We start from the raw sequence: 25,926 nt of genomic DNA, 5'->3' as shown, positions 1-25,926 counted from the left end.
AATCTAGGGGAGACTAAATGAATTGCATATAAGTCACATGTATATTCCACACCTGAATTAAGACTTACACCTGAGGAAAAGATTCTCTCTTCAGTTCAGATGATCATTCAGAAACAAAAGGCTGTTGGTGGCGAATAGAACTATACACATAAATACACCTTTAACTCAACTTGAGGCTGCCACAAAAGTTAGCGTGCCCAATGCAAAGGCATTACATACTATATGGATCCAATGGTCAGCATCCCAACATGCTCCAAATGTAAAGTATCATTATAAAGCAGAATTGCAAAGAATGAGTGGATTGACTTGGACAATGGATACAGAACCAGACACCTCACTGCCTGACATGCCATTGTTTGACTTTTTCCAAATAGTTTACTGTGATGGTTCTGCCATGCCAGCTGTGGAACCCATTCCAAATATGCTGCTGCATGTGCAGCAGTTGTAGGACATTTTACACATGAAGAAGCATTTATACATACTAATATTGCAACAAAGCATCTGGGAGACATGTCTACCCAGACTGCTGAATTGCACGGATTGCTGCTTGCATTGAACCAAGTAGACTCAGAGAAGCCCACACTAGTAGTCTCAGATTCAGATTACATTGTCAGGGCTTATAACACTGATTTGCATTAGTGAATTCAAAATGACTTTAGAGACATTAGGCATAAAACTATTGCTTCCAGGCAACTCTGGAAACAAGTGTGGGACCTTAAACAGACTTACCCTTTGCAATGGGTGATGCATACAAGAGCACATACTAAAGGGCACATTCATAGCATTGGCAATGCATTAGCAGATAAATATGCCAAAGAGTAAACAGTGAGAAAAAGAATAGCAGCCATAACTCGCTCAGCAACTACAATGGATGAGGAAATAAAAGAAGCTGGTTTGGGTATTATACCCAGGCCGAAAGGTTTCTCAAGTAGTTATATTTATGACATTGAGAATAATAAAGCAGTAGTCGCAATTCCTATGAAAAAATGGGATCCTATTCAAAGATGAATCCCTAATAGAGCAGACAGGGAAAAGTTAATAGCAGCCACACATGCTGATCTTGCATCTACCCATTTGGCGATGTAGCAACTTCACAGCTCTTCATTGACAGGTATTGGTGGCCAGGATTAAGGCAACAGGTTAAAGTATACATAGCGAACTGTGACACATGTCTGAAGACAACTGTGGACCAGAGCAAAAAACCTAAAGAGGCTCCTTTAAGAAAGGCAACCTCGCCTTTTGAAATTCAATATCTGGATCATATAGACCCACTATCAGCAATAAATAACTACAAATATATTCTAGTTATAGGTTCACCTGGATGATTCCTCAAAAGAGAGCAGACTGCAAATTAGTCATATAGGCACTCTGCGGTTTAGTAGCCATAACAGCAACTGAAATGTTCCATGCTGATAATGATCCAGCTTTCGCAGGGCGGGCCCTGAGAAATGCATTATAGGCTTGGGTATCAGAGCTGCACTTTTCTAAACCCGTATCATTCAGCGATTAAATGGGTTTAAGTGAAGGGCAAACGACTCCATGATGTTGTGCCTGACAAAATGCATCCTTTTGATGTGGGGGTAACTGGCTAGGTCGCATGTATCTAGTTAGCAGAAGTTTAAATAATTCACCATGCCAGTCTCTATGCAACTGTAAGACTCCATTTGAACTCTTGTTTGGGAGAAAGATTTTATGCCTGATCTGCACACTCTCTCCAGTCCGCTCTCTACACAAGAGCAACTGCTGGCGACAACGCTGCTGAGGGAATACCTCCAGGTGGAAGCTGCTGAGGCCAGTCCTGAGACCACTCTCAAAGCAGGAGATTGGGTCCTGGAGAAGATCCATGATAGGACTCGGTTTAGCCTGTCCTACAGACCAGCAGTACAAGTAATCAGATTGAAAGGTTACAGAACTGCTGTCTTGACCACAATACCACGCAAGAGAGGCACCAGGCAAGTTTCTGTGGATCACCTGAAACCTGCTCCAGATGATTACTGTGATGTTTCCATGCAATCCTCCTCTTCCAGTTGAGGAGCCCGCAGAAGAAGAAGAGATGGAGATCCGACAAATGTTGATGATTGGCATGCAAGATGAGAAAGAATATGCCACTCTTGACTATAACTCCATAATTCAGGGAAGTACTGCATGTCTGCCAATTTGGAAACAGAAATCCTTTCTGGTTGCTAAAGTAATAAAATAATTATTTTGGCAGACCTTCTGAAACTGTGTTATATAATGCTGGCTGTATACTTCCTTATACTGTGGCTGAGCCTCACTGTGTTTCTCATCTCACTGACTTTGGAGAATTTTTTTAGAAAGGTTTCCACTCCACCTGAAAGCAAAGAAGTTGTTCTAGAGCCTTTAAGTTGTTCACACATATTAGAGAAAAGAGAGTTACAAAAGCCAGGAACTCCAGTCTCAATACAAATGTTTCTTCTAAGCCTGGGTCATGTGTGGATGCCATCATTTAAGATGTTTAAAGCCCAGCCAAGCAGCTGCAAGTTCACACTTTTTTTGTGATTGATGAATCCAGAATGTTTGCACCCAGTAATCCTGTGTCCAAAACATATAGAGAACTGTTAAGAACTAAGCTCCAGGCATTTGTGCAAAATGCGTTGTTTGATGCTTTTGATGAGGTTGAGGATCTCCATGAGATGGGGTCCCATGTGTGTTATGTGCGATATTACAATGCCTTTTTACATTTTAAACGTGATCCCACCCTGTGGCCCAAATACACTTTATGGGAACACTGTGCAGTGCCTTTCCAAACCGATAGTCCTGAATTCCCAGCACAGTTTCCATATATTTCCATGAGACCATACCAAGCAGGGGATTACATGTTTGAAAATCAGTATAAGTTCCCTCCAGAGCCACATGGTGCACAGCACATGCATGTTGCAGATTCAGTCGTTTTTGACAGAGAATACTTTTCAAAAATGACTGAACTAACATGGCGGGAAACTGTCTCTGTGTGGTCTGCTTGGGGTCAGCAGACATGGCAAATCAAAGGTGTTCACACGACGATGGACATGGCATGAAGATTCCCAGATTTGATGTATTGTTCTAAATGATACGCAGTGCCAGACTACTTGCAGTAACAGGAACTTGAGCTTCTACCCTGACTGGAAGAGGGAAGAAGGTGAAATCTGGAGTGCGTCCTATAGAAAAGAAAAAAATGCAATGACACCAAGCATATTACCTGTGCATCAGGGAGTCCTGCATTATGGGGGGTTCAAGCAAATGAATGCAATGAAAGAAGAGCAGGAACCAGTGTGGGCCCATATCAGGGCTTGGAATTCCCATATCACTTAACTGACACAATCTATATCCATAGGTAAGCTGTGCCAAGGAATGCTGTCACAGTATCCCCTGAGTGAGGTGATACAATCTCTAGATAACTCCATAAAAGAAGAGAATTGGACAGCTATCATGCAGTCAGCTGCTGTTGTGGGGTGCACATAGAGTGGGCGTATCAGGAGATCAGCTACCTGCACCACCTCTGACCCTAGAGTACCTTGATAGGTGGGATAACAGGTCAAACTTACACTTGGTCACACACAATAAGGCATATCCTGCAGACTGAAAGTGAAGCAGTGGGACTAGGATTTCATGCATCATATTCTGAGGATCAAGCGCTAAAGCAGCGCTTCTATGTGCTAAAGAATGTCATTACAGATGTCGTGGCATTGGTTCAGAGTGACCTGTCTATGATTAGAAGCGACCAAAAAGCCACAGTAAGTCTTTCTGTGGTAACAGATTTTCTAGACACTCTTAGCCGAGGAGTCCAAGATTGGAATGGCCAGAACAAATAAATGCACTTAACTTGTCCAAGGTTGCAATACGCCAGGCAATGTTAGCGTCTACATTCTTGTTGCTTAGTGTACTTACAAAACGTTTTGCAGCAACATCTGCCTGGGTACCAGGCTTGACTAATTGGATTTTGCATGGTCTGATGAATATTCCCCTTCAGACGACACCTTCCATGGTATGTCAAGAACTGTATTCCTGGGGTAATGTGCACTTGGTTAATGACACTTGGTTCAGGGAGGACTATGTAGTGCCTTATTCACATGCATGTGTGTCATCTTCAAGTCCAGAAATAACACTGTACTCATTACGTGAATGCAAAGGGTCCACTCGCATGGTCTGTGTGCTTTCAAAGCCAGTGAATTCCTGTGACAGTTACACTACATGCACACTTCACGTTACACCAATTGATTTTTTTTACAGTGAAGTACACAGCTTATCTAATGGCTCATATCTGGTGCAATTCAATGAGTCCTGTTGTCATGTGTCAGGGATGGCACTCTATTAAGAGTGGTACAGGACACCCAAAAAGGGTTTGGGTGGTTGTGCCTAAATAAAGTGGACAGAGAAGCACACACACAGCTGAAAGGAAAGAGAACGAAGAGTAGGCAAGAGTAGCAAGGAAAAGGTACAGAATTAATTCCCTCTTGGGGTGTATGCAGATATAGGAAAAGAGTATTCCACGAACCTTAGGAAATACTCAAGCCTTCTGCACAGTTTGCTATAACAGAGGCCCACGCTGTTTGCTCATGGCTTGGAACAGCAGCTATGGGTGTCTGTAATGTAGAAACGAGACAAGGGAAGGGCCAGAGGTTGACTGATGGGAACCAACAGACAAGCTCTGTACAAAAGGGTCTACAAACAGGACAAGAGAAGATACTTACAGACAAATCCAGGAAAAGGTGGTTGATAGCAAACTAGCAGAAGGAAATGAAGGGAAAGTCGTGTAACAGGATAGGATAGCAGAGGACAGTAAGGAACATGGTTGAGAGCTCAGAGGAGCAGGAAAGCAATGAGCAAACCCACAGGAGCAGGGCGGTAGGGTAGAGAGCCCAGAGGAAAAGGGCTTAGGGCAGCAGAGTAAAGCAGGCTGCACGGCAAGGAACCCAGAAGGGCCGGGCAGCAAGGAGGGGACCCTGAGGGGCTGGACTGAGGCAGGGAGCCCAGAAGGCTAGGGCTGTAGGCAGCAGGGTGTAGCAAGCTGCAAGGCAGGGTCCAAGCAGGAGTGATGGTAAACAGCATACAAAGATCAGTAGAAAGACACGAAAGGTGGAGGAAGGTCTCTCAATGCAAGAGGCTGAGCCACTGCAGGCAGCAGCCTTTTATACTGCCTAGCCCAGCACAGAGGCAGGCTAATTGGTTGCACCTGGCTAAGCACACCTGCAGACAATCGGCCACCTCCCTCTCTGTTCCTGAGCTGGTGGAAGCAGAGCCAATCCCTAGGGCTTCTGGGGCGTGTAGTTCCTTTGATGACCAATAGGAACAGCCAGGAATCGATGCTTATAGCCAAGTGCATTGTGGTATGCGTAGTTTGTTGGAAAAAATAATAAAGCACCAAAGTCTCGCAAATGGGAAATAAAGTCCCCAAAGTAAATATAAATTGATCCAAGAGTCTGTTGTAAATAAATGATAAACAAATAGTCCATATTGAGCGCAAATGGATGCGCCCATGGCGCAGGCATGACAGTATGCCCCTCTCCAGGCCCCTCTCCAGGCTCCCTGAAGACCGACCTACAAGAAGAATGTCTGTCACACTGTACAAGAGTCTTAATCCAAAAAGGCACATCATGAAGCACCAGAAACGGTTTAAGGTTGCAAGGTGAGAGTCTTGAATGACGGAGACAGTACAAATGTTCTGAACTTTAGATGTAGAAATCAGAAAAGACGAAGTCTTTGGAACACAAACCCGAACTGTGTGTGCATGAAGAGAGGAACTGCGAAAAACTGCTGCAGGCTCCATGATAGATTGTGCTTTGATGGGCAACAGTATGATGCTGGAAGGTGGAGACATAGGTACAGCAGAGTTGGTAGTTTTAGGAAGGTTTTCCAAGACATCCGGAGCAGCCATGACAACGTTAGGGTTAGCCGCAGAGAGTTCAGGAGTCACAGCGGCGGTTTCCCTATGATTAGTAGACAGTTCAGAGGTTACAGCAGCAGTGAGATCTTGAATGGCTGTAGAGAGCATCGAGGCTGTAGCAACTGGGTGTGTGGGTGCCATGAGAGAACCAGCGGGCTGGAACGCACCTGAGACTGGTAGAGTAGAGTCTGGCAGTCTTAGTGCTATAGATACACCAGCAGGAACAACTGGAGCAGTAGTCTTAACAGGGAAACCCTTCACTGACTTTGCAACAGTTAGCATGGTGGATGTAGGATCAGGAAGAGAAGGTGCTGCGGGATCAGGTTGTGTAGCAGAGGATTCAGCTGAAGCTAGCACAGCTGCGAAGGAAGTAGAAATCTGGGCAACGGGAGCATCAGAATTAGCAGTAGCTTCAGGAATCACAGTAGCTATAGCAACCTCAAGATTTGCAGCAGGGACTTCAGGAGACTCAAATGTGGCAAGGAGTTTAGAAGCCACAGCATCAGGAAGATCATGAATTGCAGTTGGAAGTACGGGTGCTGTAGCAGCTACAGACAGTTCAGGTGTTGCAACCACTGGTAGATCGGGTACCACAACCACTGGCGATTCAGGGGGCATCGAAGAAACTGGAGATGTTGATTGCTCAGGAGTGTTGTCTGATAGCACAGCCACACTTTGGCAAGCCCCGCTTGCCAACTCAGCATGCTCGGTGTGAACTGCGCCAGTCTCCTCAGATGACGTTGTCATTCCAGAAGAGGTTGTAAGTGTGAGTACTGGACAATAGGCAAGGGTGAGGGCGGAACCATTCTTTGACTCAGAGGGATTTCCAATCAGAAGACCACCCTTGTTTTGTGGTGTAATGGCTGTGTGAGTGATTTGACCCAGTGGAGGAGTTAATTCTTTTCTGTCAGTACAACAACCTGAGTTTCTGTGCCTGGAAGGTGAAAGAGCTGTGTCAGTCTTTAGAAGGGATACATATGCTATATTTAGGTCTTCCATCTGCTTGGTATAAGTCTGTATACTTTTCTGCGTGGCAATTCCAGGCCTTATCATGTCGATCTCTAAAGATAAGATGTCAGGTGTTGGACATAGTGTCAGATGGTCTGGTGACTTGTGTCCCTTCATAAGATTCTTATAATGCAAATACACAAAGTCATCATAGAGGTCTTCGGTCTTTCTTTTAAGGCGTAGGAGTTGTTCGTGTAGCAGGTAAGTATCATTAGTTTGATCTAAAGCTTCAGAAGCTGGTGTGGCAGAAAATTCGGTTGTAGCAATAGGAAGACTGACCTTAGGGTTATTGTGGTTAGTAGATACTGTGGAAGCATTAAGACAACCAATGGTTAGTATAGGTCTTTTGTACCCAGGACCAGATGCACAAACCTCAGGATAATGACTGCCTTGTCCTGTCAAATAAGGGTTTCCAGCATTCTGGGGAGCTTGCCAAGCTGATCTTGCGCATATCACTCTGGCAACAGCGTATTCTGGTTTAGAGTCTCCCACAATGAGTGCTATATCCTTGGCTGTTGCGGTGTTAGAAGGCTTGTCAGAAGACGCAGGAGTGTTTTTCACTGTTTGGTTTAACAAGATCTGTAAGAATTCATTATCTTGCTGTAGCTCTGCAACAGATAAGGACTGCGGGTCATGGTCGCAAATGTCATAATAATTGTACATGGAAGAAGGGTCAGCTAGCCAGTGAGTATAGTACCGTGCTTGTAAATCTTTGTTTACTAAGGCGAGACTATCCTTTAGACTAAGGTTCTTGTTTGCTGTCTTTAGGGAAACCATAGGTTTATGCAAAGGTTTCTTAACCCGAAAGGAAAGCATCTTTGGTCTGTGTGTGCCTTTCTGGCCTATGGAACAAGACATTTTTGGCTCTTGCATTCTGTCAGGGATGGCACTCTATTAAGAGTGGCACTGGACCCCCAAAAAAGGGTTTGGGTGCTTGTGCCTAAATAAAGTGGACAGAGAAGCACACACACAGCTGAAAGGAAAGAGAACGAAGAGTAGGCAAGAGTAGCAAGGAAAAGGTACAGAATGAATTCCCTCTTGGGGTGTATGCAGATATAGGAAAAGAGTATTCCACGAACCTTAGGAAATACTCAAGCCTTCTGCACAGTTTGCTATAACAGAGGCCCACGCTGTTTGCTCATGGCTTGGAACAGCAGCTATGGGTGTCTGTAATGTAGAAACGAGACAAGGGAAGGGGCAGAGGTTGACTGATAGGAACCAACAGACAAGCTCTGTACAAAAGGGTCTACAAACAGGACAAGAGAAGATACTTACAGACAAATCCAGGAAAAGGAGGTTGATAGCAAACTAGCAGAAGGAAATGAAGGGAAAGTCATGTAACAGGATAGGATAGCAGAGGACAGTAAGGAACAAGGTTGAGAGCTCAGAGGAGCAGGAAAGCAATGAGCAAGCCCACAGGAGCAGGGCGGTATGGTAGAGAGCACAGAGGAAAAGGGCTTAGGGCAGCAGTGTAAAGCAGGCTGCACGGCAAGGAACCCAGAAGGGCCAGGCAGCAAGGAGGGGACCCTGAGGGGCAGGGCCGCTGACCGTAGAAGGTTGCAGAGGACTGTGGAGGGCTGCTAGGCCGAGATCCCAGCAGAAAAAAGTAGGTAGTAGGCAGCGGAGCGTGATAAGCTGCAAAGTAGGAAGCCCAGAGGACAAGGGCTGTAGGCAGCCGGAGTGAGGCAGGCTGCAGAGCAGGAAGCCCAGAGGACAAGGGCTGAGGCTGGAAGACAGCAGAGCGTGATCAGCTGCAATGTAGAGAGCCCGGCAGGGCAAGGGCGGAGGCTGGAAGGCAGCAGATCGTGATCGGCTGCAATGTGGCGAGCCCGGCAGGGCAAGGGCGGAGGCTGGAAGGCAGCAGAGCGTGATCGGCTGCAATGTGGCGAGCCCGGCAGGGCAAGGGCGGAGGCTGGAAGGCAGAAGAGCGTGATCGGCTGCAATGTGGAGAGCCCGGAGGGCAAGGGCGGAGGCTGGAAGGCAGCAGAGCGTGATCGGCTGCAATGTGGAGAGCCCGGAGGGCAAGGGCGGAGGCTGGAAGGCAGCAGAGCGTGATCGGCTGCAATGTGGAGAGCCCGGAGGAGCAGGGCTGTGAGGAAGAGAGCCTGGAAGGCTATGGCTGTAGGCAGCGAAGAGTAACAGGCTGCAAGGCAGGAAGCCCAGAGGAGCTGGACTGAGGCAGGGAGCCCAGAAGGCTAGGGCTGTAGGCAGCAGGGTGTAGCAAGCTGCAAGGCAGGGTCCAAGCAGGAGTGATGGTAAACATCATACAAAGATCCGTAGAAAGACACGAAAGGTGGAGGAAGGTCTCTCAATGCAAGAGGCTGAGCCACTGCAGGCAGCAGCCTTTTATACTGCCTAGCCCGGCACAGAGGCAGGCTAATTGGTTGCACCTGGCTAAGCACACCTGCAGACAATCGGCCACCTCCCTCTCTGTTCCTGAGCTGGTGGAAGCAGAGCCAATCCATAGGGCTTCTGGGGGGTGTAGTTCCTTTGATGACCAATAGGAACAGCCAGGAATCGATGCTTATAGCCAAGTGCATTGTGGTATGCGTAGTTTGTTGGAAAAAATAATAAAGCACCAAAGTCTCGCAAATGGGAAATAAAGTCCCCAAAGTAAATATAGATTGATCCAAGAGTCTGTTGTAAATAAATGATAAACAAATAGTCCATATTGAGCGCAAATGGATGCGCCTATGGCACAGGCATGACATCATGTTGCAATTGGGGTTCCAACCCTGGTTATGGTGAGTTCACAAGTTAAGTGCTGTGGGTTTATTCTGAATCCACCCAGGCCATCAGAATTCAAATTCCTACACTGGCCCAGTCTCAAGTTAAGACCCCTAAAATTTCCAAAATTGAGCTTGCATATGGCATGCCCGCAAAACATGCGTCTAAGAGTGTGCTGCAGAGAAGAGCCTTATCTTGAAGCACTCTCCAGAGTGGTCAAACATATTGCACCCTTAGTAGCCTCCGAAGATCCAATGGAAAAGGCCATATACTCTTTAATCAACAGCTCACAGTTAACTGGCATGAATACTAGTTTTTCTGTGGTTACGATGGCTGCCACAAAAGCTCTTAGTAAAGGGCTGACCACGCTGGACACATTAATTAAAACGTGGACTTATCCGCCAATTTGTTAATAGTGTGGACTGCTATAATACTTGGACTTTCTCTTGTATGCTGCTGTAGACACTGAATTGTGAATGTTCGCAACATGAAGCGACTCGAAGGAACTTGTTTTCAGTTCAGAGTAAACTGTGCAGATGCCGTGGGTACCAGCAATGTGCTCAATTTCAAAAACATTTAATTTTCTCATTGATCAGGAAGTCGACGGTATCAGCTATTGTGAGATGCTTCATGTGTGCCAAGGAATCAATTCTCACCAAGAACGTGGGGGTCAGAGTCTCATCGTCTGTCACCTCCACTGTCCATTCTGGGCTATCAAGATGGCAGAGAAGAGGGTTTAGGATGTATGATGGGTCCCCTGTCTAGCATGCTGCAATGCTATCCTGGCTGATTCAAGCGTTTTCCTTGCCAGCAGAGATAGATCTAGTGAAGAGCCTTGCCCATAATAACCACACCAATACAATAGCTCTCGGAAATGATGGCGCAGACAAGGCACAAAGGAAGCAGCTTATTTTCCTTTCACAGATTCCTAGACAAAGGAAACTGTGTCCCAACAGGTACAGTTACCAGCCCTGTACACCGCAGTTCCAGTGCTCCTGCTAATAGAAATACAAGGGAAAGCCCCTAGAGAAGAACATGCACTCTGGAAAAAGACCCATAGATTTGCTTTGGAGATACGAAGTGACGGGGGAAGGTAGCAATGCATGTAGAGCTGCTCCTTTTGGCTCTAGAGCAGCAACTACATTACCCGTCAAATACTTCTCGAGGGCAAATTGCAGCAGAGCTCCAGGAGGACTTGTTTATCCCTAACTTGCAAGAACAGGTAAATAGATTCATAGGGAATTGTGTAGTGTGAAAGGAGTTAAATCCCTGATATACCATGAGGTTGGTGAGAGTGGTGTTGCACAGGCCCTCTGGTCTATTCAAGGAGCTCCACACCAATTTTGTGGACATGATAATGAGGTGCAGTAACTTCAGATATCTTATTGTTGTGGCTTGTTCATTCTCCCGGTAGCTTGAGGTTGGTTCCTGTGTACTTCCTGATGCTAAATCAGCAGCGTGATTTAGGGTAAGAGAAGTATTTCGAAGGTGGGGAATTTGTGAAATTCTAAAATTCGACAACAGAGCCCACTTTTTTAATACCTTATTTGCAGAAATCCCTTTGCTGCTAGGAATAAAGCTTTGGTTGTGCTTGATGTACCAACCGCAGGCCAACGGGTTCGTGGAGAGGCTTAATGGTGTCCCTAAGGCCCGGTTAGCCAAATTGTGCTCAGGGTATAATAAATCATTGTTCGTTTGCCTCCCACTGGCTTTGTTTTACTTATGAAACCAGCCAGGGAAGGACCACCATTTGAGCCCTCACAAAATCGTGAATATGCGAAGGCTACAAACACCTCTCTCACCTACACATATGACAGATGCACACAAGACCACAGCGGTTTTAGGAGAGGAGTTTAAGGAATACCTTACAGCATTGACAAAAGGTCTTAAGATTACATCATCACAGGTCGTGTCTTCTCACCAACAAACAACAGGAGAAAGCGGCAAGACTACCAACGATCAGCACAGAAAACAGCTTCTGCCTGGGCACAGAGTCTGCATATGCACATTCGTGCATCGCAGGAACGATCAGCGTTTTCATGGGCCGCACACTGTGATCTACGTGACACCGACTGCCAGGAAGATGGAGGGCAAAAAGAGTTGGATCCATCTGAAAGTCATTAGAAGGGATACCGGCAGCCCTCCACCTGCACAGGATCAGGTTAAGTTAAGTACGCCCTAAGGATTCACTGTTTGTTTCAGTGCAAAGGGCAGTGCAAATGGAGATCAGGAGTTCAAATCATTTTTGTATAAGAAAAGGAATGTATCAGATTGTAAATTGTGTAACAATTCATGTTTTTGTGTTTTTTTTGGTCCTTGGGTCATCATGTCTGAAGATGACAAACAGTATGAATGGAGACCACTCAAAATTGTCTAATCTTATGAAGTCTGAGGAGAAAATGTTAATAACGATTTTTTTCCATAATGATAATTTAAATCCCATAATGAAGGCACATGGTTTCGCAGCTGACAACGTATGGTATAGCCATATGAGGTAGGTGTGGAGAGAGATATTCATACGATATTGCTACATCAGCTTTCTCATCCCCCATGCTTCTGGCTTTCATAGGATGTTCATCCCGAGAGAGGTAGAGGTAGCAGATGTGCTTTGTCTTGTGCACCTAGCCCTGTACAGGGTTCGAGGGCAGTTTAAAGGGCAGCCAATTACAGCATCAATCATACCGAGTGATGATGACTGTTCAATGGTCGAGCGTGCAGATTACAAAAGTATTAGGTGTATCCAAAGAGTCCAATTGATCTGGGAAGGAGCTATTTTTCGAAAAATCGGTGGAGCAGGGGGTGAAGAGTTGCAGAGTTGGAGGAATGAGTGGATTCTCAAAAGAAGGGGTGGCACAAATAAACAAAGAGTGTGGGACAGTCTGGAGAAATCATTTGCAGTATCTGATGTGGCTCAAAGAGCCAGAAACTGGTGTTAAAATACAGACACGTACCCATTGTTCTCTATGTTTCAAGGGCAATTGGACGGTGCCTGTTGGCACGAATGGGAACTGCAGTTACACGCTCTGCATTACAGATTTGGCTAGAGGTATGGCTGCTCTTCTAGACAAGCTTTGAACCTGTGGACAGAATGTGTACAGGCAGTTGCCTCCAGATTGGCGAGGTGTTTGCAGTCTCTCTACGCTTCATTTGCCCGTCTTTGTGATCCCTGAAGAGCACCTGATTTTGGCCTGTCCGATGCCCGAAATTACATCCGTGCCCCCTTCGTCTTGTGTGCCCCTTGAATCCCCTTCACAACTGTATATAGACAAATCAGAGAGTAGGTTTGATGGCAAAATTCCCAGACAATTACATCATAGGAAAAGGTCCAACTACCTCTCAGCAGCATCATCACGGGCCTTAGCAGACATTCCTGATCAATATTTGCTGTTTAGCCACACCAAGACCTTCTTTGCCTTCCTCCTGGCACCAGGTGTCCAAGCAGCGGCCAATGCCAAATGGCTCCAGGTGACCAGGTATGAACTTTTGCTCTTCATGAACACTTCCAAGTTAGTGTTTGGTGCCATTAAGGAGGAATTACGGGAACTGAGGCTCATAACTTTGCAAAACCAGTACATATTCGATACCTTGACAGCAATGGAGGGCAGAGTATGCTGAAAAATCAGGATTAGCTGCTGCACATTTGTGCCTCCCAATGATGCAGAAATGGCTGCCCTACATAAACTGTAAGTGATCATGGAAACTGAAGCTGTGATCACTAATAACTTAAAGACTGATTCTTTATTCTCGTGGGTACATCCCTGGTTGAGCGCTGGTGTGAAGATTCTGATGCCTATTTTTGTCTTTTCACTTATTTCTTTTGTTCATGCCAACTCATCCTACGTTGTTGTTCCGCCCAGGTACCAACAGTTGTTTCCAGGATGACCATAACCCTGTCCAAGGCTAGGGCCACCACTACTTCATCCCATACAGGTACTCATACTGAATCTGTTTTATTTTCTCCACCAAATTGCCATGCTTGTGTGGAGCAGTGGGTAGATTGAGGAAATGGTGGGGGGGACGAGTTGGGTTGGTTCAGCAGAGGAGTATGCCCATATTGAGACCTCGGTGAGAGATGGTTGTAGGGCTGTTCCCCAAGAAGATGGTTATGATTTGGGGGGAATGTAGGGGTGGTCCAGAAGGGTGCCCATTATTATGAGGGACTCATGTTGCATGCACCATATTGATGACAGGGGATGGCAGCAAAGTGGGCGCAATGTTGCAAATCCATATGTATCGAGTGCAGTTAATTATGGATGACATATGTTACTTTTATTGTTACAGTTGTTTAGAATTTATACATATTAGATCTTCATGCACGTAGAAAGCTACAACATTAAACTGCAAATGCAACATGAACACAATCCACACAATGTGGTGCTCTGCAAAAAACATGGTAGTTGGGACTCTCTTTCAAAATGCATGTTTGACTTTTAAACTGACTTTCGCAGGTTTTCAGACGGCAGAACAATTAGTAACTCAGTAATTTGAATCTCAGTGGTTAGCTGCTGCACACGAATTTTAAGTAACAGGGACATTCTTGACGGAATGAAGAATGAGTCACCTAGTAAGAAGGTCAGCATATAACCAGGACACGGTTTATTATTTAACAGTCCTGCAAGGGAACTGATGTTATCTATCTCAATGTAATGAAGTCAATAGAGTGGGTTGGTCATTTGTTTGGTGGTAATAAAAATGAGGCCAGCGAATCTGGTGGTTAATTGTTTTTACATGTCATCAGAGGCTGTATGTTTTGGAGTTGTGGTCGTATAAATTAGTAGGTCTTAAGAAGCACCAGGAGACTGGGGGATTGAAATCATAATCAGTAGTTCAAAGAAGATCCTGTTTATTCAGACTTCCCTCTATTTGCTAAAATATGTTAGAGAACCATGTGCAATCCCACTTACAGTTAAAGGCCTTAGGTCAATTATTGCTTGTAATGAATGATGTTTTCAATACCAATGTTTGACCATGTACTGACATCATGGTCTACTACAGATGAATCCTAAGAAGAGGTGTGTTCAGAGTATGATCTGAAGATGTCAATCAAGATAACACTGGCCAATGAAAATGGAAGAAGTGGGAAAAGATGGGATTTCTTTGAAGAGGTTTGTCCAATCATATTCTGGGTTTGGCTTGTAATAGAGTATCTGAGAGTGTTTTAATTGTTGCAACAAGTATATAAGATGCCAGCTAATCTTGTATTGTTGAGACTTGGGTGAGTTTGGTCCTGCAACACCATCTAACTGCTCCCCGGAGCTTTCTACATTAAACTTGCTCTATGTACAACCGTGTACTTGCTTCTTAAGTGGTGGGGCTGTTTGGGTTAAGGTGATTAAAGGCCCATCCGCACAACCTAGCAGCTATGGGTTCATGTGAAGAATGGAATTCTTCTGAAATATTGGACACACTGATGAGTGGGAATAATGAAACATACATTTTCCACATGATGAGTCTTTGGAGAGAAATTGAGGAAATGTTAAAGATACTTACGTTCTAGCATTAACATTTGCTTTATTGATTTTATTTCTGATCGTAAAAAATTATTGGTGCATGTGAAATGTATTAAAAGTTTACCTTTTGTTAACTGTGCAATACTAATATTTATCTATATAAATAAAAATGTAAATGTTTGTTTGTTCAAAATCTTAAATTTCCGAAAGTTCTTCACTGATTGCTTTGAAATTTTAACACAACGTTGCAATCAAATAGGCGCGTGTTTTTATATACCTACTATACATAGATGTCACACCTGTGACAGGTAAAAAGATGTTTTTTGGGAAAAACAGGGCCATCTGTTGGACGTAAAAGCAACACACGCTATACTAAACATTTTACGTTTTTTGGGAAAAATAGCGCCATTTGTTGGACATAAATGCAACACACGCTATACTAAATATTTTACGATTCCATTTCAATGTTTCCGATTTATAATGGCTCAAATACGTGCCGAGGAAGCAGCAGAGCCATGTGCAGCCAGACTTGAGGATGAACGGTTGCGAGCACGCCGATCGCGTGCATCTCATTTAAGAATGTATTAATTTGGCTGATGGGTGCAGCAACTGCCAAGAGCTATAATGCTCATGGCAGAGGGCTGAGGAACACTAACTGAGCTAAGTATCATTCCATGCTGTGTGTATCCTCCAGCAGGCAAGGTAGCACAATGCAAACTCTGAATAAGCGGGGGCACAAAACCCGCTCAACAAGCAAGGAGGGAATGTAACTGCACTCTCTGCCTCTGCCACTGGCACCACTGAGAGGGGGAAAGACTATATACCTGACTCCTGGATTATGGGGGCTAGGGGACAGGGGAGGTTTTTTTTGCACTTTCTCTTTTCTTTCTGTTCCATTTAACCAGACTGAGTCACAGCAACGCGTGGCCGGGGACAGCTAGTTATTTTTAAAAAGTTACAGTTTTGAAGATTAGGAATTAATTTTCAGTTTGTAGGTGTCCTTTTTCAAGCCCCCATAGAAAACGACAAGAACAAATACAATTGACCTGATAATAGATGCTGAAAAGTTGAATGATACACAAGTTTTAGAACAAGTAACAGAAGAATGAAAGTGCCGTTCTCCCCTGATGAAACTTCTGTGTAATTAAACTGACAGGACTGAAACGCTCACGTGTGCAAGGAGCAAGAGGCCGTTAGTATGAGATACTGCCCTTTATGAGTAACACGTTAAACGTTTAGGTTTGACATTATCACAGTATCATCTCTTCAGTAACTATTCTTAGTGGATTGCATTGATTTTGAAATGTCTTTTTGATGCTTTGTTTTTTTTTTAAAAAAGGTCAAACATATAAATGGTCTGAGTTTGATAACACTTCTGTAGTAACCATTTTTCAGTGGATTATTCTGAGCCTGAAATGTTTTTGGGATGTTTTTGTATTCATGTGTAGTAATGTGCGAGGAATTTATTTAGAATGTTACATGTTTACGATGTCTTTTTGATAGTGTTTTGAGAATTGTGTACATTTATCTATTTCCAATAAAACATATGAGCCAAAAGAGAACAATTTAGAGGTATCTGTAGGTGTAAGGATCATAAGAATAACAGGTGGATACTAAAACTCCTTATCAGTGTCGTATGTGCTTGTTTTTTGTATTGTATTATACAGAAAGAATGGGACATGCGGACTTTACAATCTATGTAACAGTAACAGACTGGGGCTAAGTGCTAAATTCCCTGTGGAGTTCAAAAAGCAAATGCTCTGAAATTAAACGTCTTTGCAAAATGTTGCTCTTTAAAAGGCACAACGAATCTCAGCCTGGGCAGAAGCCTGGTACATCTATATGCATTGTAAGTGTGGGAGTAGTTTGTCTATTCCTGACACCATAAAATAGGAGTAGAGAGGACTTGCCCAGGACTTGAGAGAGGACTTGTGTTTTCAAGTAGGATAATCTGGCCACATGTAGACATATCGTGAACTGTGAAATGTTTCAAACTGTGGTCTCGAGTTCACTGGCATCTTCAAACCTAAGTGACTAAAAAGTTATAAAAGGTGGCAAATGCGCTCTAAGATGCAACACTGCGTATCATAGGTGTTCACATCGAACAGCTCTTCAAAATGCAGTTCATTGCCACACCATTGTTAGTGGGCCTGTGCAATGTATATGTTTTGTATATGCTTTTAAAGAGAGGCCAGCATCCTGAGGTAGAAGTCCATACATTCCAGGGCCATAAGATTAAAGGACTTCTAGTGGATACAGGTGCTTAACCTACTTCAAATGTGCATCTATTCATATAATTAGGAACAGGACGTCAGGGATACAGAAGGGAAGGACCATATGGATACCTTTTATTCCATTTCCATCGCGCCAGTTCTGAAAATGGAACAAAGGTACTGCAAGAACCCACTGGGGGAGGAGAGACGAGAGCCATTGCGTCTGGGATGGGGTGGAGTCATTGCAGGAAAGAGCCATCACTTGCATGTAAAAAGGCAGTGATAAAATAACCCTCCGTCTTATAGAGAATTCATTTATTAAACCAACCTGACAATATATAAATTGTTATGCTAAAACAGTTTAACTGTAGCTCTATTATCCGCTCCTGAATTATAAGCTTCGATTACCAATATGCAAATTAATGTGAGCCTGAAAAATCCACTGTGATCCTTACAACTGTACTAGGAAGAATTAAAGACACACAGTGAAACAAACCACATGAGATAGCCACCTGCTTGTGCTAATTGTTTTACACAGCATGCGCCTTTTTGCACCTCTCTAATTTCTAATCGCCCAGTTTCCGTGACACTTAAAGGTCATATCATAGGTCATAGGTCATAAATCACCCACTCATGGCTGTGTCTGCGCTCATGTAATGTGAATCACACTCATAGTTAATGCAGATAAAAGACACACTAGAGCAGAGCTCTTCTGGGCTTGGAGGTTGGTCCCTGAGCTCTCGACCGTGTGATAACTGCGGGTGCAGAGGTTTATGGTAGCTTGATCAAGGTTTTTGCTCTCTCCGGATCTGAAACCCAGGAAGAGAATTTTGACGTATTCTAGATGTAGAAAGAAATGGTCCTATTTCTGCACTTGCCAACACTACATGGTTCCTGTCAGAGAGAGTGAGCCTTCACGCTATTGGGGTTTGATTGTTTACTGATAGTTTGGTCAGAGCTGCACACTCTGTCCATGTATGGATCCCGTCTCTGCAGGGATCAGATCTGCGAATTGTAATGGGAATTCCACAGCCTTTGCATTGTAGTCTTTTGCAATTATAATTCGCAGATATTTTGTGAAGAGAGCATTCAGGCCAATAGAAGACCTTTATTATTCAAATGTTACAGATTGTTTTCCAGTGCCACAACTATATCTTAAAAACAGGTGCATGTTTCTCCAGTCCAAGGGCTTGGTAGTCGCTCGAATTCCCAATGCCACTCACAATCGTCACAGTTTCTATGAACACTAAATTCACATATGGAATTAGCAAAGAAAGGCTCTCTCAAGTTTCCCTGCTGATGGCACTAGCTAAGGAGACCTAACAACCTAAAGACAGCACTCATGAGGATAAGAAACACCATCCTTGATGCCCTTGAAATCTCTAATCAAACACAGACTCCAAAAGGCTATAACAGCAAAGGGTGGATTACTTAGTACAAACGGCTCTTGCCAAGTGATGGGTAGGACTAGCGCTTACAGGCCAGAGAGGAACACCTAGGCATGCATACAGATGCAGGAAAATAAGCAATGCAGCCTAGCACACCTATCAATCAATTGGGAATCCTGGGAGAAGACCAGTGGGGAAATCCAGGAACAAACTACACAAAGAGCTCAGGAATGCAGGGAAGGAAAGAAAAACGAGAACATGAACTAGAATTAGAGAAACTCTCAAAGAGGGGAACCCATCGATACCAAAGAACTCTAGAACACGAATCAACCCGTGCTGCTCAGGAACACGGAAGCACTGGAAAGTGCCAGCTCAAAACAGAGTTCTGCCAGAGAGGAAATCCACGAAGCTGAAAATACTGATAAGCAGACACAATCAAACTGCAGGGACCCAGGAACAAGGAAGAACTGGGGATCAAAGGACTTCCCTCAAACAGGAACACTGCAACAAGTATCATCATTCAACTTAAGTAAACTGAGGTTTTTAAAGCTGACTAATAAGCAGTGTACTTCGGGGAGTGGAGCCTTTTGGGCAAAAAAGCACACTGGCTGACAAAGATCGTGAAATTTATCCAGATGGGAAGTCAATTCTGAAATGTGACCTTAGAGCTGCCATATCACCACAACCATGTGTCACGAGGTTCGGAAGCAAAGTCCAATATAGGATAGACAGCTAACCATGGCTCCAAGAGTTTGGACTGGGATCTAAGCAAGCAAAACTTGATATATGAACCTCAGTGGCTTGGCTAGAAGCAGGCCGAGGAGGACCTAAGAGTTGAAAACACTACACGTGGGTCAGTTTTCCCATTTGAGACAAGTGCATTATGGATCATGAAGTCCTATGACATGGATTTTCTTTTCCGAGTGTGGTAGTGTGCACGGCACTGTAATTAGTCATGACGATGCTCCTGCCTCTAGTGAGGTAAAATGCATTCTGGGAAATGCACACTTAGGAGTCGACTTTCCCAAGCGAGGCAATGTGCATGCTAGAATGTATACGCCCTTAGGGCCACTGCACTGAGTTATGCAGAATGTACTACTTACTTATATCCACATGAAGGCATCTATATATTCCTTGTCAGTGACAGGGAATGTATTCTGGCATTTGATGGGAGATCCTATTCATTTGCGGCTCCACCAACATTCAGGCTTAATTTATGAGATAACTGCCCTCAAGGCGACTGCAAGCCTCCCTATTCTTGCTCCTGGCCATACTACAATTTTAAAAACAACACCTCAGAGGTCTCAGGTTTGTAGTGCAAGCTTCAGTCCTGCCGGGCATTCTCTCCTCACGAGGAAAACCTTGCCTAGAGCCTCTCTGTGATCCTTGCTGCAAAAGTCCTTCCAGTGTCCTGTCTTCTGTCTTCTTGATGAAGGAATTCAACAACTTCGTTTTTGGCTGCAGATCCTGCAGTCCTCCTGCTGCAAAATCTACTTCTGTGCTGAGGTACTGTGCTGGCTTGGGTATTTACTTACCTTAAGTCTTTTGTGATTCCTGTTTAGTTTTGGGGTGTTGACTGTGATTAGGAGGGCTCATCTCTTTTTTGTATCAACTTTATTCAATGGACCACAGTGCAATTTACATAGTGATAACCACCATGAATAAGCACATTGATGTCTCCCCCACAGATAAACTGATGGTTGCCCCGTATATACTCTCCTCTCATCTCTGACATAATCCAATAACGCACCTCTTTTGCCTTGCCTTCTGACCCAATTACCTTTTCCAGGTATAGGGCCACAATCTGCCACCTCTCCAGCCATATCTATGACTCTTCCTTCTTCCTCTCCCTTACTCGTGCGTCCATTATGATCACCCAGCCACTTCCTGACATGACAACATGCTCCACATGTGTCTCACAAATAATGTGAGTTTGTGTCTAGCAAATTAGGTTTTACTTATGGCTATATGCTTGCATATGAGTCTGTCTCCTGGCCTATTTGAACATTCCTGCAGCCCCATTTGTGCAGTGAGATTTTATATCGCATTATAAATGTAACCCCTGCTCTAATTTCCTTTTACTTAAGGACCATTTACCACCAATGTATGCAGCATCAATGTGCAATGAAACATTGTTCTTTATTTAAACCCTATGCTGAGCAAATGCTAACGATAGACAGGCATTTATGGCTTTAGCCGGTATATAATTATAAATGTTTTTTGTATACCCTGCTTAATACCAACAAGTGGTTTCTAAGCGCGTGAGCAGTATTCGAACCTGTGTTGCGCTGCGTTGTCTGCTTTCCAAGACAAACTTGTTGCCCCTGAGCTATCCTTCCTTCCTATATGGTGCCTGTTTCTTGGACTGTGAAGTTACATCTATCATGTGCTGGCAACACCTGAACATGCCTGTCTGTCCATGGTCAGGTGGTGGATGTAGCTAGCATATAAGACTGCAGGTGGCATTTAATAAAGGCAGCATATTGGCTTTGCCAATGCTTGTTTAAATGAGAAACAGACACCCTTGTTTTGGAGAGATTACAGCTTGAGATTTTAGTGACATTTCTTTTATTCTGATGCAGGGCTTTGTTTCTTCCAATAAATGAGTCTCATGAAATAAAAAATGTCTTCTTTTTTTCTGCAAGGGTGTGTTAGGGCTTTTATTCTTTTGGTAGGGCTGTTAAAGCTCTTAACTTTATCGACAGTAATTGTCACAATACCACTCAGTGACACAAGCAAATTATATTTTAGCCATCAAAGTATATATTATTGTAGAGAGGCAAATGTACACGTCATCACTAGTTCCCGCTCCCTCCCCTCAGTCATATTGGAAGAACAACAAAAAGGCACCAGGTATCATCCCAATACTGCATCTAAGATATGAGAGACGTTATTCACTTAGACAACCGTATCAAATGTACCCTCACACTGACGTGGTAGAAGGATGTCTGCATACATCTTTGAACATAGTAGAGTTATAAGTGAAATCTGATAAGTGCAAAGTGATGACATGAGGAGAAGATACAGGGACACACTAAAACGATATGTGAATACTTAAAGAATGAAGCTGTGACTGAAGTAACAAAGTAAACATTTATGCAAATACGAAGAAACCATGTACACTGAGAATATAAATGAGAAGAGTTGCACTAGATATGCCGAAACGAAAGGTAGATGTGAAATATAGAAGCTTGTTGCAGTACAAAATATAACACGGGTCAAGCGGCCATGATGAAAAGATGGAAGTCGGTTTGCATAATAGTAAGCTAAGAAGCCAGAAGGAGAGAGACCAAGATTGCAGTAGCTGTACAGCCCTGGACAACAGCTTCGTGCAAGGAACACAGAATATCTGTTTGGCTTGGAATCAAGAATGCCACAACAAGATGCAACTGAAGGTACAAGAGGAGTCGAAGAGGATAAACTACATATGTATGACATATTTCTCTTATATTAAGTAAAGGAGTAAACATTTGCAGGTGCCAAGTATTGAATAAATCAAGATGCCGAGAACATATGCAAGACGGAGTAACCAAGTCTCCAGAGGCCAAGAGGAGTAATAGCATCCAGTATAATTGAATCAAATAGCACTAAATAAAAGGTCAGAATGGACAAAATTGTGGTCTCCTCACACGTGGGGCAAGAATGGAAAACAAGGCCTAATCATCAATCTCCAGACGAAGATAGCAATGAACCTTCAGTCCCTTAAAAGTCCCAGAGAAGAGAATAGTCAGCAAGGTGAACTACAAAGAAGAAGCCTTGGTTTAGTGGGCAGTTGTCTGACGTTGTTCCCTGCACCTGGGTTTCGATTTGCTTATGTCCTGCTAACGAGCTGAGTGTCTCAGGTTGGGAGAGAATGCCAACCAATCATGAGGGCCTATGTAGCGGTGAACCATACATTGTTGCTGAAGCCAATCCGCTGCTCTTATTCTGCTATTAATCTACATTATACAAAGTTAGAGGAAGTTCAAGGCGTGCCTACCAGATAAGGGGCAGACAAATGTGTTACTCATGCCTAAACGAAGTATAGGTATATATGTTCCCAATCCCTCCTAGGGATAGGTTTTTATTGTTTGCCACGTAGGATGACGTCATAGTTGACTTACCTCGAGGTATAAAGCTTTTGTGTAACGGAAATGTATTTGAGAGCGAGTGAGCTGCAATCTGTTTGTTCACCAGGTTTCTCTACTTCATTTGAGCTAATAATAAAGGAGTATTTTACCATATTATTTGGGTCTGAGATCGTTTATTGGTAATTCCATCGGGCACTTGGAACGCTCCAGGTGCCACTGCACATTATAATCACAGGCACACAGAAAATATAAGGAGAGATACTAGGCATAAAAGTGACATTATGGGAGCCTGCAGATTTATGTTTAATGATGTTTAAGAATTTGTATTAAATCTCACAATCATCAATAATACAATCCAATGAAAAGCATTTCATCACATAACAGTGTATTATTATAGAATATAAGTCGGTTAATAAAAACTGCTAAAATAGCAATGCAATAATTATGGTTTGAATATGATGTGATATGATATGATATGGCATTTGTAACGCGCCTATACACAAGTGTTCCAAGGCGCGACGAGGCAGGGAAGGGGGAACAAGGGGAGACAGACAACGATCCTACTAGGCCAGGTGTCATTCAGATCGCGCAAGTGCATGGGTAGGGGGGGGACGGGAAAAGTGCAAGGGGGAAAGGGAGAGGGGAAAGTGCAGTACAGGGTTAGTAATGAACAGGATAAATAATAAGGGCCAGCTGGTGGCAAGTGCAAGATAAGTGCAGACAAGTGCTGGGAAGGGGGGCTGTAGGGATACAGAGACAGTCCCGCAGTGCAGGGGTTGCCAGGAAGGCAGTGCAGGGGAGAGTGGCTGGGCCAAGGACCGAGATTGGTGAGTGGCCCAGTTGCTGATTCAGTACAGTTTCAGTGAGTTAGCAGGGGAGAGGGAGAGAGAAAGCAGAAGCAAAGAGGAAGGTTTTGAGGTGCTTCCGGAACCGGAGATGGTTCTCCTCAAGTTTCAGGGAGGCAGGAAGGCTGTTCCAGAGGGAGGCCCCTGCTGCGGAGAGAGATCTCCAAGCGAGTATACATATAGTTAAATTAGATGCGCAAGATGCATCATTATAAACAGCAAACAAAAACACTTTGCATGAATAAATAAAAAACAAATAGATAATTAATACATGGAGATAAGATTGCGCTTTTTTTGCTAGTGGGAATAAGCCATTGACATTGACAGAATAGTGCACACGCATCTACGAAGGGATACACAATGGTACTAAAACAAAAAGCAGGACTGCACCCTATCAGAAATGAGACCGGCCAATCCCCCTATTTCCACAGTGAGACAATACAGGAGAAATGGTCTGTGGACCAACCCAGCTCCTAGGCACCATTATTCCTCTCATACACCTCACTATTTATATATATATATATATATATATATATATATACATATATATATATATATATATATATATAGGCACTAAGAACAGCTAAAAGGAGAACCTTGATGAAGCCATTAGCAAACCAATGTGCTTTAATGATATCACCAGGGCAAGTCTAAGTGGAAGTCCAAGTCAAAGCTTAGTGTGCAAGGGAGATGGATTAGTGCGAGGAGGAAACAGTAAGCAATAATAACAAATACATGTAAACAGTGGTGAGCACCAAGTACTGCATGCTGTTAACGCAATATATCTATCTCCCTTCCCCTAAACGAGAGATTTTCCAAAACCAAAAAGACAGGAAAACATGCCAAGATCATCCTGAGATTTATTTATTTTTTAAAGAAAGAAAAAAACAGGAAATCATGGCCAGGTTACCTTGGGCGATTACCTCTGGGAATCTTGCGTCTCAGGCCAATCAGCAGTTGGGTGTTTTAGTTATTGAGATCTATATAAATTATAGCCCTGTGCACTGGAGAAACATCAGGACTCAACGTGAATGATTCTCCAATCAATTACATTGGAGTGGACTGTGTCCAAGACATTTTTTGGAACAAGCACTGAAGTATTTTGCACTGGGAGGCAGAAGAGACATAATTAGCCTAAGAAGGAGACTAATCGGCCTATGCTTGCCAGTACCATAGGCTTTCCGTGCAACCCAGTGCAGTGGCAACCGGAAGCACTGGCCAGTAGGGACACTAACATGCTGGGGTGACAAAGGTTACCCTGGGGACGTTGCTACTGACACCTTTTATCCTAAACCAAATTGATCCCGGTCTGACTGCCGCAGCCTGCAGGATCCGGTAAGCGTGTATATTGTCACCTTTATTTAAACAAACAACTGTGTGCTTACTGTGCAACTTGTAAGGATGAATGTAAACAATGTTGCATGCTTGCACCACCACGCCCATTCATCACACCCAGTGACATTGACTTCATTCTCAATCATGCAATTACTAGCATGTGTCTGGCTGGAGAGATATTGTGCCTTTGCTCAATGGGGGTAAATGATGGCAGGTCAGTTTTCAAATGTAACAAGTTCCAAAGACCCACCCCCTCATGCACACTTCTATGACCTCTGCAAAAGTATGGCTGCACAAGCCGATTGCCCACTCTGCGGTTCCACCTGTGACACTGGGAAAGACGGCACTTTAACATGAGTCTCCTGCATCCCCGCTCAGGAAACTTGGTGGATAAATCTCCTTTTATCCTTGCACTGAATAAAGCGGAAGTGAAACATACCCTATTGCTCTTCTGTTCCTACATCCCTGAAGGAAGTGGACGAGGGTTCTATAAGCAAAAGTGCCACTGAAGAGCTCCTTTCCCATGGCCAACATGCATCCTGAATGGGAGTTTTCCTGACACAGGAAGACCCAAGTGGCAGCTGAGGCGTCAGCGTCTCAAAACACGTATGTTCCTACTGATGCCCTCTGTTCCTGCCATGAATCATCGCCGATGGCAACCCGCGATATACCAGTAGCCGCGTCTCGCGACAGGTATTTTCCTTCTGATGCCCTCTGTACCTGCCATGAATCATCGCTGATGGCAACCCGCCATATACCAGTAACCGCGTCTCGTGACAGGTATTTTCCTTCTGATGCCCTCTGTACCTGCCATGAATCATCGCCGATGGTAAACCGCGATATACCAGTAACCATCTATGCCTTGATCCGCCGCTGCCATGGTAGCCTTCAGCTCAAGTTATTAGTAGCTCCTTTGGAGGTGGGTGATGTGGCCTAGGCCAGACTGTGAAGTGTACACCAGAAATACTTTGAAAATGTTACCATCTGGTAAGATGCAAACCTAGTA

Source organism: Ambystoma mexicanum, chromosome 1p, assembly GCF_040938575.1.
Source record: "Ambystoma mexicanum isolate Mex_15411 chromosome 1p, UKY_AmexF1_1, whole genome shotgun sequence".
Classification (NCBI taxonomy): Eukaryota; Metazoa; Chordata; class Amphibia; order Caudata; family Ambystomatidae; genus Ambystoma; species Ambystoma mexicanum.
This window is presented reverse-complemented; position numbering follows the sequence as displayed.